At 45.4% G+C, this 18,163-nt stretch overlaps 2 pseudogenes; one reads left to right on the top strand and one right to left on the bottom strand.

The window, feature by feature from the left end:
- Window positions 1-10,876: 10,876 nt before the first annotated feature.
- Window positions 10,877-12,842, bottom strand: LOC136490989 (probable fucosyltransferase 7; annotated as a pseudogene).
- A 2,626-nt stretch (window positions 12,843-15,468) lies between these two features.
- On the top strand, window positions 15,469-17,487 carry LOC136490672 (mitochondrial phosphate carrier protein 3, mitochondrial-like; annotated as a pseudogene).
- The last annotated feature ends 676 nt before the right edge of the window (window positions 17,488-18,163 follow it).

The following is an 18,163-nucleotide window of genomic DNA, read 5'->3' on the forward strand; positions in this document are numbered from 1 at the left end:
CGAGGCATCCGCCGTAGCGTACTCCTAGGACCAACGGTGGCTAGGCGCCACATCGCCGATGCTAGAGCCGTCACTTCTGACGTCATCATCCATGATGTCGAGGAAATAGGTGGGAGCATAGCTCGCCATCCCCATGAACTTAGACGTGAGAGGGTGCAGTGCCAGCACCTTTTGGAGTCCCCGGGCATAACCGGCCATAGGGGAACCGGCCATATGGCGGAGCAGGGTTTGAGCAGAGAGTTTGCTCGAAATGAAGCACAGATGCTGCGCCGTTGAAGTCACGCGTCCCGGAGTCGATGGAGGATGTCCCTCCGACGGGTGCTAGGTCGTGAGCCTCCTCGCAGAGGTGAAGTACGCCGAGCCGGTTGGCAACGAAGTCCAAGCTCCCAAAGCGGAAGACCTAGGACGGCTCAAAGATGGGTGGAACCCCCATCTCGGCAGGCGAGAGTGCAGGGAACTCCAGCGAGCCAAAGCGAATCGTATCGCCCGAGCCCGCCACGGCGGGAGTGGTGGAAAAATGGGCCATCCGATGACCAAAAGAGTATTGAACGTACAACGTCTTCCCCACGGACAGCGCCAACTGTCGGTGCAGAAAGTGACCAACTAGTAAATATTTGTAGTTTTGCTGTACGTTGTGATCGGAGGTGGCCTAGCACTCAATGACATAGGATTTATACTAGTTCAGGCAATGTACCCTACGTCCAGTCGGGGTCGGTCGGCGACTTTATTCCTGAGCCCAGGTGCTCGAAGTCTATAGTGGGGGTACAAACGAGAAGGAGAAAGGAGGGGGTGTACAAGAGGTTCGGTCGGCTCCGACCGGAAGGGTCGCGGTCGGAACTAGGTGGTCTTGTGGTTGGGAGTGTTGATGTCGATCTAGTGAGTCTGAGCTTCAAGAAGTTGATCTCCTCTGGTTGGAGGGAGCGCATCCCCTTTTATAGATAAAGGGGATGGCTCTTACAGGTGAGAGGGGGAGAGTATAGATATTTCTAAGTCTTGCTGCCTACGGTGATGAAAACTGGATAATGGTTGAAGCCCCCCAATACTGTCGATGTCGCTGTAGGATGTCAGATGTGTACGGAAGGTCGAGCTATCTTCTTTAGGAAGGATGATGCCGGTACCTGTAGAATACTTCTGAATGCCTAGTGGCATGTGAGGAGCTGTGCTATGTTCACCCGGTATGACAAATCCTGGAGCCCATACCGCAATCGGTGTCCAGAGACATGCAGAGGGGGCTTACCATATGGGAGTTTCTAGTGGCCCCTACAATACTTTGTGTCAGGGTGGCTGCAGAGCACTATTTCATGCAGGGTATGGTCCCTGTTACAGTGGTGTTGACTTGTGAGCCATGCCTTGCCTTTCTCTGCACATCTTCTGGTTCTTTCTGAGCGGGCGTCCCTAGTCGGATGGTCCCCAGTCAGTTCTAGCGCGCCAGTCGGAGAATAGTGATGGTGGTGTTTTTCTATGAATCCCGGTCGGAGACATGGGGTCAGAGTCAGAGGCGGTCCTTGGGTCAGGCTTTTCGAGCGGAAGCCGTGTGGAGGCAGCCAGGGCCTGACGCTAGTGCTCCGATTGGAGAGGCCATTCGGAGCTGGCCTGAGGCTAAGCTAGTGCTCCGGTGGAAGAGATGGGCCGAAGGCGGCCTGGGCCTAAAGCGAGTGCTCCGGTCTATTGATTTTAGACTTTCGGGCCGGTCTAGGAGAAAGAAAGGCCATTTTCCTAGGCCGAGCCCTGGCGTGGAAGCCAGTCCCCGAGGGACCTTAGGTTTATGAACCCGACAGCTTGGTTCCAATCTTCGTGCTTGGACTTTGCTTGACCTTGTATGTCTTCTATGCATCTTCACATGTCTTTCTTGAGGTGTTGATCATCGGATCATCACATCGTCATCGCTCAAGTCACGTCTTGCACCCTATTGAACTACAAAACAATTACTTGCAAATTCATTAGTCCAATTTGGTCGTGTTGGTCATCAAACACCAAAATCCAAAGTAAACGGGCTTAGGGTCCATTTTTCTTACAATCTCCTCATTTTTTGTGATTGATAACAACACGACCAAAACAAGCAAATAATATTTTTTTTGGAATTTAAAAACAATTTACTTGCTAGGATACAATGCAAAAGGCAAGGATATATGATGCTTAAAGACACCATATGAAAACATCTTTGGAAACTTATCTTGCCCTTGCAAATGTCCTTATGTGGCATTATGAATTTAAGCCTCCCCCTAACTCCATAATCCACTATCCTCCCTTTCTCAGACCATTACCACTTGTAAATTATTATGATCGGGCTTGCTTTTGGTCCTACAAATTCTTCCCCTTTGGAATCAATCACCGAAAAGGAAGACATTAGTAGCACAAAGGAGGGTCAAACTTTGTGATCCTTTGTATGTGGAGTGGAATAGGTCACAAAATTTGACTCTCACATTACATAGACTAAGCTCCCCCTAAATATATGTATACATATGATGGAGAATGTAGTTTATGCATAATTGGCAAATTAATGCTCAAGGGAGTTTAATCTATATAATACATGGAGAAAGCATATAAATATCAAAGTAAAATCAACATGATGATATCGGTTTAGAAATACCACATGTGAAAACCAATTTGATTTATACCACTCGCAATAGGTGATGGATATTCGAAGTATGATGCTTAACTCCGGAGACTCCATTTTCCTTGCAATGAGACTACTACACACATGATAAGCTTAAAAAGGTGTTAGTTTCAAAGCATCCAACTTATAGAGTAACCTTCCCTAAATTTATGTACACAAGTATGGAATACTTGTAGGAGACATGCACATTGATTTTAGAATAAAAAAAATACCACTTGAAAGATGACATCACATGAATGTGAGAATCATTTTTGAAAGTAATATTCAGGAGAAATTATCTAAAATTTAGACTTTGGCACATATTAGATGAACAATTATAAAACAAGCTATATGCCATACTCTAAACAATTTAAACCATGTAGGTTTGCTCTAAGGGTTAAGAGTAAAATCATGTAAGCCTACCATAAGATATACCTAGTGTATGCAAGACAAAATATTTAAGCATGCAAATGCAAACCTAGTCATGAAAAGGAACTAAATGCTAATTGAGATTGCAAGAAATTAAATCTAGTTATCTAACATGGGGAGGGGAATTTGGGTACATAGTGTTCAATAACCCACTTGGCAATTGACATGATCCAATATGATGCACCCCATGTAATGCACCCAAAACTATACCAAGTCTCCAAATTACCCAAAGTCCATCGGACTTCTCACTTCCCTTTCAGGATCCAAACCATCTTGGTGCTCTTCATGTTAGAAATGATCTCCTTTAGCACCCAAACACATTTGACCCCATTGTTGGCTTGCTTGTTCACCTTGATGACCACCACCTTGTCATTTTTCTTCTTCTTCAAGAGATAAGGTGTGGAGGCCTTTTTGTCCACCTTGTTGGTGTAGGTGTCGGAGAGCTTGCTTGTTTTCTTTTTGTTTTTCTCTTTCTTCTTAGCTTCTCCCCCATTCTTCACTTTGCACTCATAGGACTTGTGGCCTTCCTTGTGGCACACGTAGCAAACCATGATTTGTCCTTCATCAAGCTTCTTCACTCCCTTAACGGTGTTATCTTAATGAAGTTGGGCTTGCTCCATTTTGCCTTTTACTTGAGTCAAGTCTTTGGTAAGGCGAGCCACTTCTTGCTTGAGTTGCTCATTCTCCATTGTGACATCTTGTGTGCATGTATCTACAATAATTTTCTCAACACAAACTTGGTTGTACAAGGATGAGTCTAAACATAAATCATTGCAAAAAGTAGATGCATCCTTTTTAGGCATGTTAAAGATAGAACTTTTCTTTTTAGGAGCCTCCGTGGGGGTAGAACCGACGATTTCAAGATTAGCAACTTTATTAGTTAGCTCATCACAATGTTTGCACATAGTTTCCATTTTAGCAAGCAAACTTTTATAAGCATCTTGTGAGTTAGCTAACTTTTTCTTTAATTTTTCATTTTTCTTTACAAGTTGCTCATCATTGATTGTGCAATTATTTGTGTTTGCAGTATCCTCAAGTTGCTCAATTTTAATAGATAGCTCCATATTAAGATTGGCAAAAGTTTCATATTGTTCAAGCAAAGTAGCATAAGTTTGTTGTGAGCTATCTAGTTTTTTTTTAATTTTTCAAGCTTCTTTTGTTGACTAGTGCAAACTTTAGCAAAGTTAAGATTTTCTTGCATAATTTCATTATAAGAAGGTAGCTCATCATCACTATCACTATTATTGTCACTATCACTAGGGACAGACTTTTTGTTACCTTGTGCCATAAGGCACACACGTGAGGTGCTTGATGATAAATGCTTGTGCCCTCACCTCTTGTGATGATCTTCTTCTTCACTTGAAGAATCATCCCATGACCTTATTGGTGTGAGGGCTTTGTCCTTGTACGTCTTTTTCTTTGTCTTGGGTGTGGGCTTATTTGGACAAACTTCCACAAAGTGCTCCAACTCACCGCATCCATAGCATCCTTTCTTTCTTTGCTCATTTCTTTGATTGGTGAAGATGAAATCTTGAATTTGGATGGGCACACCCTTGACATTGAGCCTTTAGATCATCTTCTCCACCTTGTTGATAAGTTTGATTGATTCTTCATCAAGGTCGGAGGTAGAGGAGAAAGATTGATCATCATCACTTGATTTTTCATCATCATCATCCTCATCTTCTTCTTCATCTTCGCTTGAGGAGCTTGAGCTTGTCTCAACTTGCTTGCCCTTCATCTTCTTTTTCTCACTACATATGAGAGCTTTGCCTTTGCTTGATGAAGAAGCTTCTTCTTGACCCATCTTGCGTGACATTTCAAATGCCACTATCTTGCCAATAACTATGGCCGGGGTCTTGGTGCTCAAGTCCTCCAAGTTGCGAAGGATGGTGATGATGCTTGCATATTTCTTTTGTGGTAGCACGGAGATGATCTTCCTCACGATATCCGCATCATCTAGCTTCGTTAATCCTATTGAATGGAGCTCATTGATAATCAGATTTAAACAAGAATACATATCACAAACAAGCTCATCATCATTCATTTTAAAGGAATCATAATTTTGTTTAGCTAGACAATGTTTTTGCTCACAGACATTAGTTGTGCCGTCATGGAGCTCTTAAAGTTTGAACCAAATTTCATGTGCCGTATTTAAAGTGAACACTTGGTTAAACACATCTATGCTAAAAGATTCAAACAAACAATTTTTAGCTCTAGCATTGAAATGAATTTCTTTTTCTTCACTCTTTGTGGGTTTATCGAGAAGCACATAAGCTTCCCCCTAGTCCTCGTTGGAGCCCCTCACAAGGAATCCCTCGCAAGGGCCAAGGCCTCCCCCATACGCAAGTGGGTCTCCGGTGTACCTTCCGATAAGCCTCTCTCGAACCGCTCTCCGCCGTCTTCACTATCAAGCTTCCAACCGAAACGCCACGGCCATGTTCCCTCTAGTACACGGTGGCGGCCACACCACAAACGCGGTTTGTGTGATCTCGCAAGACTACAAGCCCCTTCGATTGTACAACAATGGTGCGCACAAGCACCGAGTGGTAAGAGGTATGCAAACCTCACTAAACACTAGGCCTAAACCTAGAGCAAGCGTATAAGCAGTGGTCTAATTAACCTAAGCACTCGCAAAGCACCTACGCTAATCACCTAATGAATCACTAAGCACTATGCAAGTGGAGATCACTAAAACGGTGTATCAACACCCTTGGTATCTTTCTTCAGCTCCACAATGCTCAAATGGCTGGTTGGGGGTCTATTTATAAGCCCCACTGAGAAAGTAGCCGTTGAGGACGAAACCTAGCTTTCTGCTACTGATCGGTCGCTCATCACGTCCTGACCAAACGCGTTTGGTCGTTCCAACCGTTGGAGCGCGCATGTTGATCGGACTTGGCTCAGAGTCCAGTCATCATCGACCAAACACGTCCGATCACGCTGGCGTCGCTCTGGAACCTCTCTAGACTCGATCGGACACTGCACTTCATGTGTCCGGTCGTTCAGTCTGCTGCATCCAGTCATGCTGAAAACACTGTCGTGACAATGAACAGTGTCACCGGTGTGTCCGGTCATTGCTTCGCTCAGCGTTCGGTCATAGCCTGTTGTTGCCTGGCACCTGATCGGACGCGTCCGGACCCTCATAGGGCCACGTCTGGTCACCTCTGTCGGGCTCATTTCTTCACGATCTTCCATCTGGGTTGGTTTCAATCTTCGTGCTTGGACTTTGCTTGACCTTGTATGTCTTCTATGCATCTTCACATGTCTTTCTTGAGGTGTTGATCATGGGATCATCACGTTGCCTTCGTCCAAGTCACGTCTTGCACCCTATTGAACTACAAAACAATTACTTGCAAATTCATTAGTCCAATTTAGTCATGTTGGTCATCAAACACCAAAATCCAAAGTAAATGGGCCTAGGGTCCATTTTCCTTACACTCGTCTCGCCGTCGAAGGTGTACAATCCATGTTGTCCCACCAAGTGTGTACTGAGTCTCCTAGGACCCAGGCCATAGGTCACAGCTGCTCATTACCTAACCAAATTGCAATGTCCTCCCAGATACGCCTAGTATAGCGACAGTCTTGGAATAGGTGGATGCCGGATTCCTAATTGCGCCTGCATATGGGGCACACTCCATTGTCCGGCCATCTCCACGCTTCCAACCTATCCGCCGTCCAGATTCTGTTTTGGATGGCCAGCCATGCAAAGAACTTGCATTTTTGCGGTGCCCAGACTTTCCAGATGAGCTATTTGAAATTTGCCATTGTTGCTCCAATGAATTGCGCGTGGTAGGCCGATCCTGTTGTGAATTTTCCATCCGGGTTAAATTTCTAAACGATGCTATCCTACCTGTCTGAATGTAGCTGGATGTGACTAAGAGTGTTCCAAAGCTGGACATACTCCACGAAGTGCTGGGAGGTGAAGCTTGCATGTTGTAGGTCTATGTCCCTAATTCACGCTCTGTTTTGCATACCCTTATTGAGTGACTTGTTTTTGTTTTTTGAAATTCAGAAGGTATTTGGCGCTAAGTCTTGGGGCCTTTGACCTTGGAGCCAGGCGCTACTCCAGAAAGATGCTCTCATGCCATCTCCAATTGTGATTGAATTGCTGCAGCAAATAATAGCCTATCAGTGGTGTCACACATTGTATCCGGGTTGTTCAACGTCCTTCCTTCTTCCTCCCATTCTTTCCATAGCCATCTGAGACGTAGTGCTCTTGCAAATTTTCAAAGATGAAGAATGCCTAGACCCCCAGATTCAGTTGGTCTTGTGGACCATGGCCAATTCACTTTGCATTTCCCTCCAGTTAACTTCTTGGATCTAGCCCAGAGGAACCGCTTTCTGAGGTTGTCAACTTCCTTCAACGTGGCTTTAGGAGCTCTTAGTGATGTGAGGCAATATACAGCTTGTGAGGTGAGTACGACTTTGACCAAAGTGGACCTTCCTGTATGATTAATATTCTTTCTATTCCAAACAGTGAGCTTGCTCACAACTTTATTAACAAGAGGCTGAAAGTCAATCCTCCGCAATTTGGTGCTTGATAGAGGTAGACCCAAGTATTTAGTTGGTAAATGCGCTCGTCTTGTAGGGAAATCACGCAGGACCTCATCTAGATTGACGCCTTGACATCTTATGGGGATGACAGATGACTTCTGAAAATTTATTTTGAGTCCTGACGCTTCGCCGAACTTGGAAAGAATATTAGCGAGCGCAGTGGCATCCTTTTATATAGCTTGACGAAGATTGTTGTATCATCCGCATATATGGATGTCCGCATGACAGACTATTTTCCCCTGAATTTTGTCAAATGTCGTTCTTTTGTCTCAAGGTCTAGGATTTTTTGCAATGGGTCGATGGCAATGACAAATAGCAATGGTGAAAGAGGATCGCCCTGGCGCAATCCCCGGCCATGTTTGATTGGTGCATTAGGGACACCATTTAGCAGGATTCGAGAAGATGACGTTGACAACAGGGCAGCCACCCACTCTCCATTTTCGAGGGAAGCCAAGCCTGCTCATCATGGTGAGTAAGTACTCCCAACGGACTGAGTCAAAAGCCTTTGAGATGTCGAGCTTGAAAAAACAGGGCAGGTGTCTTGGATCTATGGAATCGATGCACAACACATTGAACAGACATGAAGTTGTCATGGATGCTTCTTTTTTTAATTAAGGCGCTCTGGCTCTTGGAGATCAAATTGCTCATGTGGGGTGCCAGGCACATTGCCATGACCTTTGCAATGATCTTCGCGAAGGAGTGGATTAAGCTTATGGGCCTGAAATCAGAGATCGATTCAGCCCCGTCCTTTTTTTGGAATGAGCACAATGTATGCTGTGTTGAGAATAGCTAAATTGGAGGTGCGCAGCCGGTGGAAAGTATATCCCAACATTCTTTGAAAAAAAGGCATGTGAAGCTATCCGGACCAGGCGCCTTATCAGAAGGCATCTGATTTATGGCACACTTGATCTCGGATTCTATGAAGTCGTCGGCAAACATGTCAAGATTATGTGGCAAAATTTGCAACCGCTCCCAATTTAAATTAGTTTGTCTTTGCGGCGCACGCTTCATAATATTTTGGAAATGTTCCTGGACCACCGTAGCTTTGTTTTAACTGGAGTTTTGCAATGGTAATTGAAAAACAATAAAACTGCATAGAACATCTATGAGAAGGATTGCATGTACCCATCCCTAAGATCTATTCAAGAATGACACTAATGTTTTGGCACATCCATGAGAAACCTTCGAAGCACTTCAAATCCCCATGCCACACCTCCACCCCCTCTACTGGAATAGGAGTACCCGATCTTTCGCATGTGAAGATAACTCTTGGACTCCAAGTAAGATGGAGGTCCAATCCATATCAAGATTTAGTCCATCTTGGATCAGACTCTAGGAGCGAATCACACTAAAACGAATGCTTAGGTTGTATACGGACTACGAGTTTGACATTATACAAATGCACAGAAAGCTAGGAGTTAAGCTTTCCAACGCCACTCATCCCACATCAAAAATCCCTTTAGAGTTAACAGAAATCGTCAAACAAGTTGGCGTCCAAAATCTGTCATGGTGTTATGCCACTGTCTTTCAAGCTGTTGGGTTGCGTATCATGTTGTAGTTCGTTAGGGACGCGTTAAGAGGTCCTTGGACACCACTTAGACTATATATTCAGTGGTCATCATCCAAATTGGGATTTGAATTTTGCTTAGATTAATATGTTATCAAATAGTTTCGTTGTCCATCGGTCTGTGAGACCCCAACTTGTAAGTTCCATCTATATTAATTAGCAATATTTCTAGATTGTGTGCTTCCTTTGTTCTTGATTTGTAGGCAAGGATTAGCTATCGTGGCGAGGTCAACCTGGCAGTGCACGATTGCTACTTAGAGAAGTGGTGTTGCGGTTGTTGGGTTCGAGTCTTTGCATCGGAAGTTAGATCGTGTGTGTCAAATTTCCTACCAACCATGACTTACCTTCACCTAACAGAAGATTGGACACTCCCACTCCCATCACCCTCCTTCATTTCCGATGCTCTACACCTTGCCATCCCAACATGTCTTCTTGTCTAGTTGCTCTTTACCCGTTGTTTTAGCTAGAAAGTTTTGCATACTGACGTTTATAAAGGGGAAACAACCAAATGGAACATGTTGATTTCAACGATCTAGATTTAAATTTGGAAGTGACCTGGAAGAGTAATAGGCTTCGACGGCCAGCATTTTGACCAAATCAAAAAAATCGTACCAACATTTGATGTTTTATGTGATATTGCTCCATTGATTCCTAGTGCACATGTGTGAAAAGTATGAAAGTTTGAGGACAATGCAACAAGTACCGTCCATTTTTTTCTTCACAAGAAGATATCACAAGTGGAAATAAATGTGGTCATGTCATGTCTAAAAACAATGCGATGGAGTGGTATGGGCAGACCTAATATCAAATCACCAGTGATGGCTCATGATTTCTTTTAGAAGACTTGAGACATCGATGGTTGTTGGCACGATGAAAGGATGGTCAGTGGCTGCTTGATGAGGCAATAATGGTGCTCCAATAGGCATGAGTAGCATTGTGATGGATCCAACTATCGCACTATTCGTTTGGACTGGTTTGGCTTATAAGTCATGGCTGAAAGTACTGTTGACTGGTTTGGTGTGAGAGAAAAATATTGTTCGTTGGCTGATAAGCCATGACTTATAAGTCGATACGAGCAAGCGAACAGGCTGTATGTTTTTAAATCTTATCACAAAAAAAACTATGTTTTAGATATTATCACAAAAAAAAACTGTGTTTTAGATCAAAAAGGCAATTATGAATCCGCAATCGAATGTACAAAATGTTCTAAAATTTTAATTTAGAAGAAGGTTAAGAAATTGAACAAATTCTGAGTGACTTAGGCTGTGATTTTCTTAAGTACCGGAGCACACCAAAACGAAAATAAATACTACCTTCATTTTGGCCGGCGCGCGGCATCAACATAAATCGCATAACCGTGTGATTGGGGTGGGAAAAAAAGGAAGACACAAGAGAGACGATAATAGGTTTAAGCCAAGGTCTTGATCAGCAATAGCTAGAAGTTTGTGCCTATAAGTGTAACAGAAAGGCATGGAGTAAGAACCCATATAATGAGACAACTTAAAGAAACAAAAACTGTTGACAAAAACTATTTTTTAGTGTAAAAATACAAATGGTATAGTAGAAAATGTAGCTTCCCACGCCATTTGCGTGGGTCAGCTGACTTAATTGTTTTTTTACAGTAACCTCTCTTAGATTGAAATGCTGTATTTATTCTCACAATTAATCATAATATAACGAGAAAACTGGTGGGTGCCTGGTGGCTTCCTAACCGCCGATGTGACAGCAGTTCATCATTCCACCAACTGCACACCCCGCGGGAAGTCGTCGCAGTGTCGGATGTGCCGCACCCTCCTGCCGGCGTCACCTTTTGCTTTGGCCCGGCAATCGTAGTCCAGCGGCGCATGGAAGCACGGCTCGATGGTAGCGGCGCGCCGGCACGGCGTGTCGGCGGGCGCCTTCTTGTCGACGGGGCTCGTAAGCACCCAAGGTCTCAGCCCCGCGAGCCCCTGCCCGACGTACCCAAACGTCGAGACGGCGGAGGTGACCACCGCGTCCGAGAAGCTGAGCAGCACCATCTCCGCCAGCGCCTTCTGGTTGTGCTGCTGCTCGCCGGAGCGCTGCGAGCCCAGGTGCGTGGGCTGGTACACGCTCACCGCCTCCCCGCCCGCCGCTCCGTGCTCGTGGTACAGGTCCCTGAGCTTCTCGGAGTACTCGCCGTGCAGGGACACGACGAGCACGGCCTTCTGTTTCCCAGGCTGGCCGCCGGCGGTGCTGCCGCCTTTGGCCGCCGCGGGAACGCCGCCGGCAGCACCGGGCAGGATGTCCTCGCGCTGCGTGCAGTTGAGGATCTGGCCGAAGAGGTCGTCGGTGGAGATGGGCGCCCAGTAGAACCTGCGCACCTGGATGCCCACGCGCTCGTCCGCCTTGGCGAAGTAGGAGTCGTCGTGGTACCGGGTCACCATGCTCCACACCGTGTTGCTCGGGTGGAACAGGTAGCGGCCGAGGTGGTGGAACACGACGTCGCGGCGCGGGAACATGCGCGCCAGCTCAGCCTCGTGCCGTGGCATCAGGAACAAGCCCGGCACGAAGTAGTTGTCCGACCGGAACACGAGCCACGGCACGGTCCCCAGCTTGGCCTGCACGTCGTCGCAGAAGAACTGCTGGTCGCGGTTGTCCTTGGTGTAGTCGTGCCGCATGTGCACGTACAGCCACGGCGCCACGCCGGGATCCTCGCCGCGCCGCAGCACGGAGCCCAGGTGTCGTGGTGCCACCAGTCGGTGAGCTTCTCGATGCCGCGGATAGGGAAGTCGTCCTTGTTGTCTTTGTCCGCCGCCGGCAGGATCCACGTGGAGCCCGGGAACGGCTCGCAGAAGAGGCCGTGGAGGTCGTCGCCGACTGCTGTGGAGGAGCAGGACGGGTCGGTGAGCAGCGCGTAGAGGAGGTCGAGGTGATGGACAGGATGCGGTTGCCGAGGCCCCTCGATCGGGTGTCCACACGGCGTAGCTGCACGATGATCCGGAGGCGGCGGCGGAGGACGACGAAGTAGCAAAGGAGGCGTTCGCGCGCAGGAGCTCGACGGCGCGCGCGTAGGCTGGAGTGCCGGGGCCGCAGCGGCGTGTGCATATGCAACGACTCGTAGCGGCGCAGAGCGGAGACAAGGTAGGAGGAACGGCGTGCCAGTGGACGGCCGGCGGTACAGCGCTGCTGCTGGTGTAGCGGCTGTGAGGCAGGAGCTTTCGTCGAAGTCCGGCGAGAGGAGGCCGCCCAGCAGCACGGTTTCGCTGGGACCGGCAACCGTCGCCAATGGACCAAGACCCGGTGCCTTGGTCGGACAATGCCATGCAATGCATGCAGAAAATTAAAGCAGGTGCTCCCCTTAAATTATTTCGTGCACATGTATATTATTGTTGACAGGGATACGATTATAGAAATGATTAGCACCAACTGCTTGTCATGTGGTTGCATGCTAATAGTAAGCTAGCGAGCCATCATGTGCATGCATGCATGACACCGTGGGAGAGTACGTACGTACCGGCTTTGAGGACGACGCGTACTCCGGCCGAGACCCAGGTACTGTTGGCGCCCGAGGGCGTCACCCGGAAGCCGAAGAGGACGACGGCCAGGAGCAGGGGCAAACACGGTCACCGCGATCACAAGAACCGTCGTCGGCCGCGCGGCCGCCTGACACCACCGCCGTCGCGCCGCCAATCCACGCCACGGTGACGAGTGAGACCTCATGACCTTCTTCTGATCCATCACTCGATTGGCTGCCTAGGACTAGACAGGAAACGAAACTTTGCTGCCTACGTCGCCAGCTGCGGGCTCACGCACATGACCGTCACGCCCCTGGACCTCGTCAAGTGCAACATGCTGGTGAGCGTCTCGATGCTGGCTTGATTTGGATAGATGAGTTATTTACGCGAGGTGTCCCATTTCGATTGGTAGGACTATTCGTGATGCGATCTCTGTTGTTAGAGTTATTAGACGGTTGTTTGATGCTGGTACATCATTCTCGAACCAGGCAACCAGCTGCTACCGTACGTAATGCTCTATAAATATGGTATCACATTTTCATTGTCGTAGTAGCCTGCACTGAAAGGGGTAAACCTCACAATGATTACATTCCTGCTTCTTGTTTATGTTCATTTTCAATGAATAGTTGTCGTTATGAACTGATTGCTAATGAAAACTTTTATTGTCTGATTTCTCAGATCGATCCAGCCAAGTACAAGAGTATCTCATCTGGTTTTGGTGTTTTGTTGAAAGAGCAAGGGCCCAAGGGCTTTTTCGGGGGATGGGTACCTACCCTACTTGGATACAGTGCTCAGGGAGCATGCAAGTTCGGTTTCTATGAGTTGTTCAAGAAGTATTACTCGGACATTGCTGGCCCTGAGTATGCCGCCAAGTAGAAGACTTTGATTTACCATGCGGGTTCCGCTTCGGCTGAAGTGATTGCAGATATTGCCCTCTGCCCCATGGAAGCTGTTAAGGTCCGTGTGCAGACGCAGCCTGGCTTTGCAAGAGGTTTATCAGATGGCCTTCCAAAGTTTGTGAAAGCTGAAGGCTATTTTGGGTGAGTTGAGGTTTGCCTACTTTATTTCTGTATATCCATGTCTTCACTTTTTTGTAACACTGTCAAATTTTCCAGACTGTATAAAGGAATTGTTCCACTCTGGGGCCGACAAATTCCTTGTAGTACCTACTTCCTGCTTGTTGTCAACTGTCACATAAATTTGAATCGCTTTCCTTTCTACTTTTTACTATACTATGTTTGTGCCCCTTAAGAATCAACTGTTGAAATAAATGGTATGTAAGCTTTGAAAAAGTAGATTTTGTATTGCTAAGATGATCAAACTTATCTTGTTTTTCAAAAGGGTTGCCACTCTAGCGTTAAGCATGTTTTGTGATTGTAATCTCAACTATGATGTTAATGATGCAATGAAATAAATGGATGGTATCTTCTTTAGTATTGGTGATGCAACTTCACTCATCTACGTGATTTCGTGTACATGATTTAATTCACCGAGTGTGCAACAAATTTAGTGTTGTAGAATTCATGGAACGGCTATGGATACTGGTCTCAGTTCTCACTGATGACAATCTTCATTATCATTTATACTTGTTGATATCTTTGTTTTTTATTAGCACAAAAATTAGTTTTGCTAGAATATTAGTTCTGGTGCACATAGTTCTTCTTGAAATCGTATAATGATTTTCAAGATTTTATGTGTGCATATAGATATTCCACGCTGCTTGAGTCATCTCCACTGTGACATGGACCTAGACTCCAATGAGATGGTGTATATTTCTTAATTACTAAATGGATTTTATGCTTTCGGAGTCACACTGACCATCAGCTTTGAAAATGGTGCCCTTTCTTACTCATCATAAGTCTTATAATCTCACTTGTTGACATTTCGTTTTCTTATTATGGTGTAAATGTTAGTTTTACTAGAATGTAGTTCTGGTGCACATAGTTCTTCTTGAGATCTTGTAATGATTTCCAAGATTTTATGTGTGCATATAAAGATATTTCCACACTGCTTGAGTCATCTCCATTATAACTGGACCTAGACTCCAATGAGATGGTGTATATTGGTTAGTGCTCAAAGGATTTTCATGCATTTGAAATCATTGACTATCAGCTGTAAATAATAATATCATTTCTTTAGGATAACAAGTCTTGTTGGCACTCAATTGTTTATATCTCTTTTAATTATGTATAAAATATGGTCGTATAATATTAATTTCGACGGATAGTTCTTGAAATTGTGTATGGTTTCAAGAATTTTTGTGTGGTTAAATTATCGCGCCTGTTGTGTTTTCTCTGCCATTCTAGAGCTGGACTCCTTTTTTTTGAAACCAGAGCTAGACTCCAATTTTGTGTACATTAAAAAACATATCAGGTTAATGTTGTAGAGGATAGAGGATTTGACACTAATTAATTTTAAATTTGTATTTGATAATCATCTATGAGCATTTGGTGCTTATAACTATCCAATATCACGTATTTTCTTTACACATAATTATCTCTTGTTGTGTTTAACTTATGTACCTGCATGCTAAGACATGCATTTTCATGCACATAGTTCTTCTTGAATTCACACTATGATTTTCAAGATTTTATGTGTGCGTATATTAATTTATCTCGTTATAAAAAGCCCGCCCCTCTGGTGGCGCAGGGGGGGGGGGGGGTTGTCCGCAGCCACCGGATGTCTCCCTCCCTGGAGCGAGGGGCGGTGGGCCTCACGCCCACACGTACAAACGCCGCGCTCGCTCGCGCTGCCTCGATGAGCGTCCATCCGACCGAGCCCCCAGGCTTAGCCGCGTCCCTAGCCGTAAGGAAATCGCTCGAACTGAACCCTGAGCCTGCCCCGGCACCATGGCGGTCTCCGAGAGCTCGCTGAAATGCGCTGCTCCCTAGCTTCCTTTATGCGGCCCCGGCCACTGCCTCCCCCTTTGCGGCCGCCATCCGATAGCGTGGGCGGGCAAACGGCGCGCGCCGCGCCATGCGGCGGGGCGGCGGCACGGCCCGCTAGTTGGGCGCGGCGCCGAGCAAGCCGGGCCGGAGGATTGAGATGTACTCGCCGGCATTCTACGCGGCGTGCACGGTCGGCGGCGTCGCCAGCTGCGGGCTCACGCACATGACCGTCACGCCCCTGGACCTCGTCAAGTGCAACATGCAGGTGAGCGTCTCGATGCTGGCTTGATTTGGATAGATGAGTTATTTACGCGAGGTGTCCCATTTCGATTGGTAGGACTATTCGTGATGCGATCTCTGTTGTTAGAGTTATTAGACGGTTGTTTGATGCTGGTACATCATTCTCGAACCAGGCAACCAGCTGCTACCGTACGTAATGCTCTATAAATATGGTATCACATTTTCATTGTCGTAGTAGCCTGCACTGAAAGGGGTAAACCTCACAATGATTACATTCCTGCTTCTTGTTTATGTTCATTTTCAATGAATAGTTGTCGTTATGAACTGATTGCTAATGAAAACTTTTATTGTCTGATTTCTCAGATCGATCCAGCCAAGTACAAGAGTATCTCATCTGGTTTTGGTGTTTTGTTGAAAGAGCAAGGGCCCAAGGGCTTTTTCAGGGGCTGGGTACCTACCCTACTTGGATACAGTGCTCAGGGAGCCTGCAAGTTCGGTTTCTATGAGTTATTCAAGAAGTATTACTCGGACATTGCTGGCCCTGAGTATGCCGCCAAGTAGAAGACTTTGATTTACCTTGCGGGTTCCGCTTCGGCTAATGTGATTGCAGATATTGCCCTCTGCCCCATGGAAGCTGTTAAGGTCCGTGTGCAGACGCAGCCTGGCTTTGCAAGAGGTTTATCAGATGGCCTTCCAAAGTTTGTGAAAGCTGAAGGCTATTCTGGGTGAGTTGAGGTTTGCCTACTTTATTTCTGTATATCCATGTCTTCACTTTTTTGTAACACTATCAAATTTTTCAGACTGTATAAAGGAATTGTTCCACTCTGGGGCCAACAAATTCCTTGTAAGTACCTACTTCCTGCTTGTTGTCAACTGTCACATAAATTTGAATCGCTTTCCTTTCTACCTTTTTACTATACTATGTTTGTGCCCCTTAAGAATCAACTGTTGAAATAAATGGTATGTAAGCTTTGAAAAATTAGATTTTGTATTGCTAAGATGATCAAACTTATCTTGTTTTTCAAAAGGGTTGCCACTCTAGCGTTAGTGTTGTAGAATTCATGGAACGGCTATGGATACTGGTCTCAGTTCTCACTGATGACAATCTTCATTATCATTTATACTTGTTGATATCTTTGTTTTTTTATTAGCACAAAAATTAGTTTTGCTAGAATATTAGTTCTGGTGCACATAGTTCTTCTTGAAATCGTATAATGATTTTCAAGATTTTATGTGTGCATATATTGATATTCCACGCTGCTTGAGTCATCTCCACTGTGACATGGACCTAGACTCCAATGAGATGGTGTATATTTCTTAATTACTAAATGGATTTTATGCTTTCGGAGTCACACTGACCATCAGCTTTGAAAATGGTGCCCTTTCTTACTCATCATAAGTCTTATAATCTCACTTGTTGACATTTCGTTTTCTTATTATGGTGTAAATGTTAGTTTTACTAGAATGTAGTTCTGGTGCACATAGTTCTTCTTGAGATCTTGTAATGATTTCCAAGATTTTATGTGTGCATATAAAGATATTTCCACACTGCTTGAGTCATCTCCATTATAACTGGACCTAGACTCCAATGAGATGGTGTATATTGGTTAGTTGCTCAAAGGATTTTCATGCATTTGAAATCATTGACTATCAGCTGTAAATAATAATATCATTTCTTTAGGATAACAAGTCTTGTTGGCACTCAATTGTTTATATCTCTTTTTAATTATGTATAAAATATGGTCGTCGCTATAATATTAATTTCGACGGATAGTTCTTGAAATTGTGTATGGTTTCAAGAATTTTTGTGTGCAGTTAAATTATCCGCACTGCTTGTGTTTCTCTGCCATTCTAGAGCGGGACTCCTTTTTTTGAAACCAGAGCTAGACTCCAATTTTGTGTACATTAAAAAACATATCAGGTTAATGTTGTAGAGGATAGAGGATTTGACACTAATTAATTTTAAATTTGTGTATTTGATAATCATCTATGAGCATTTGGTGCTTATAAATATCTAATATCATGTATTTTCTTTACACATAATTATCTCTTGTTGTGTTTAACTTATGTACCTACATGCTAAGACATGCATTTTCATGCACATAGTTCTTCTTGAAATCACACTATGATTTTCAAGATTTTATGTGTGCGTATATTAATTTATCTCGTTATAAAAGCCCGCCCCTCTCTGGTGGCGCAGAGGGGGGGGGGGGGTTGTCCGCAGCCACCGGATGTCTCCCTCCCTGGAGCGAGGGGCGGTGGGCCTCACGCCCACACGTACAAACGCCGCGCTCGCTCGCGCTGCCTCGATGAGCGTCCATCCGACCGAGCCCCCAGGCTTAGCCGCGTCCCTAGCCGTAAGGAAATCGCTCGAACTGAACCCTGAGCCTGCCCCGGCGCCATGGCGGTCTCCGAG

Source organism: Miscanthus floridulus, chromosome 11 (genome assembly GCF_019320115.1).
Source record: "Miscanthus floridulus cultivar M001 chromosome 11, ASM1932011v1, whole genome shotgun sequence".
Classification (NCBI taxonomy): domain Eukaryota; kingdom Viridiplantae; phylum Streptophyta; class Magnoliopsida; order Poales; family Poaceae; genus Miscanthus; species Miscanthus floridulus.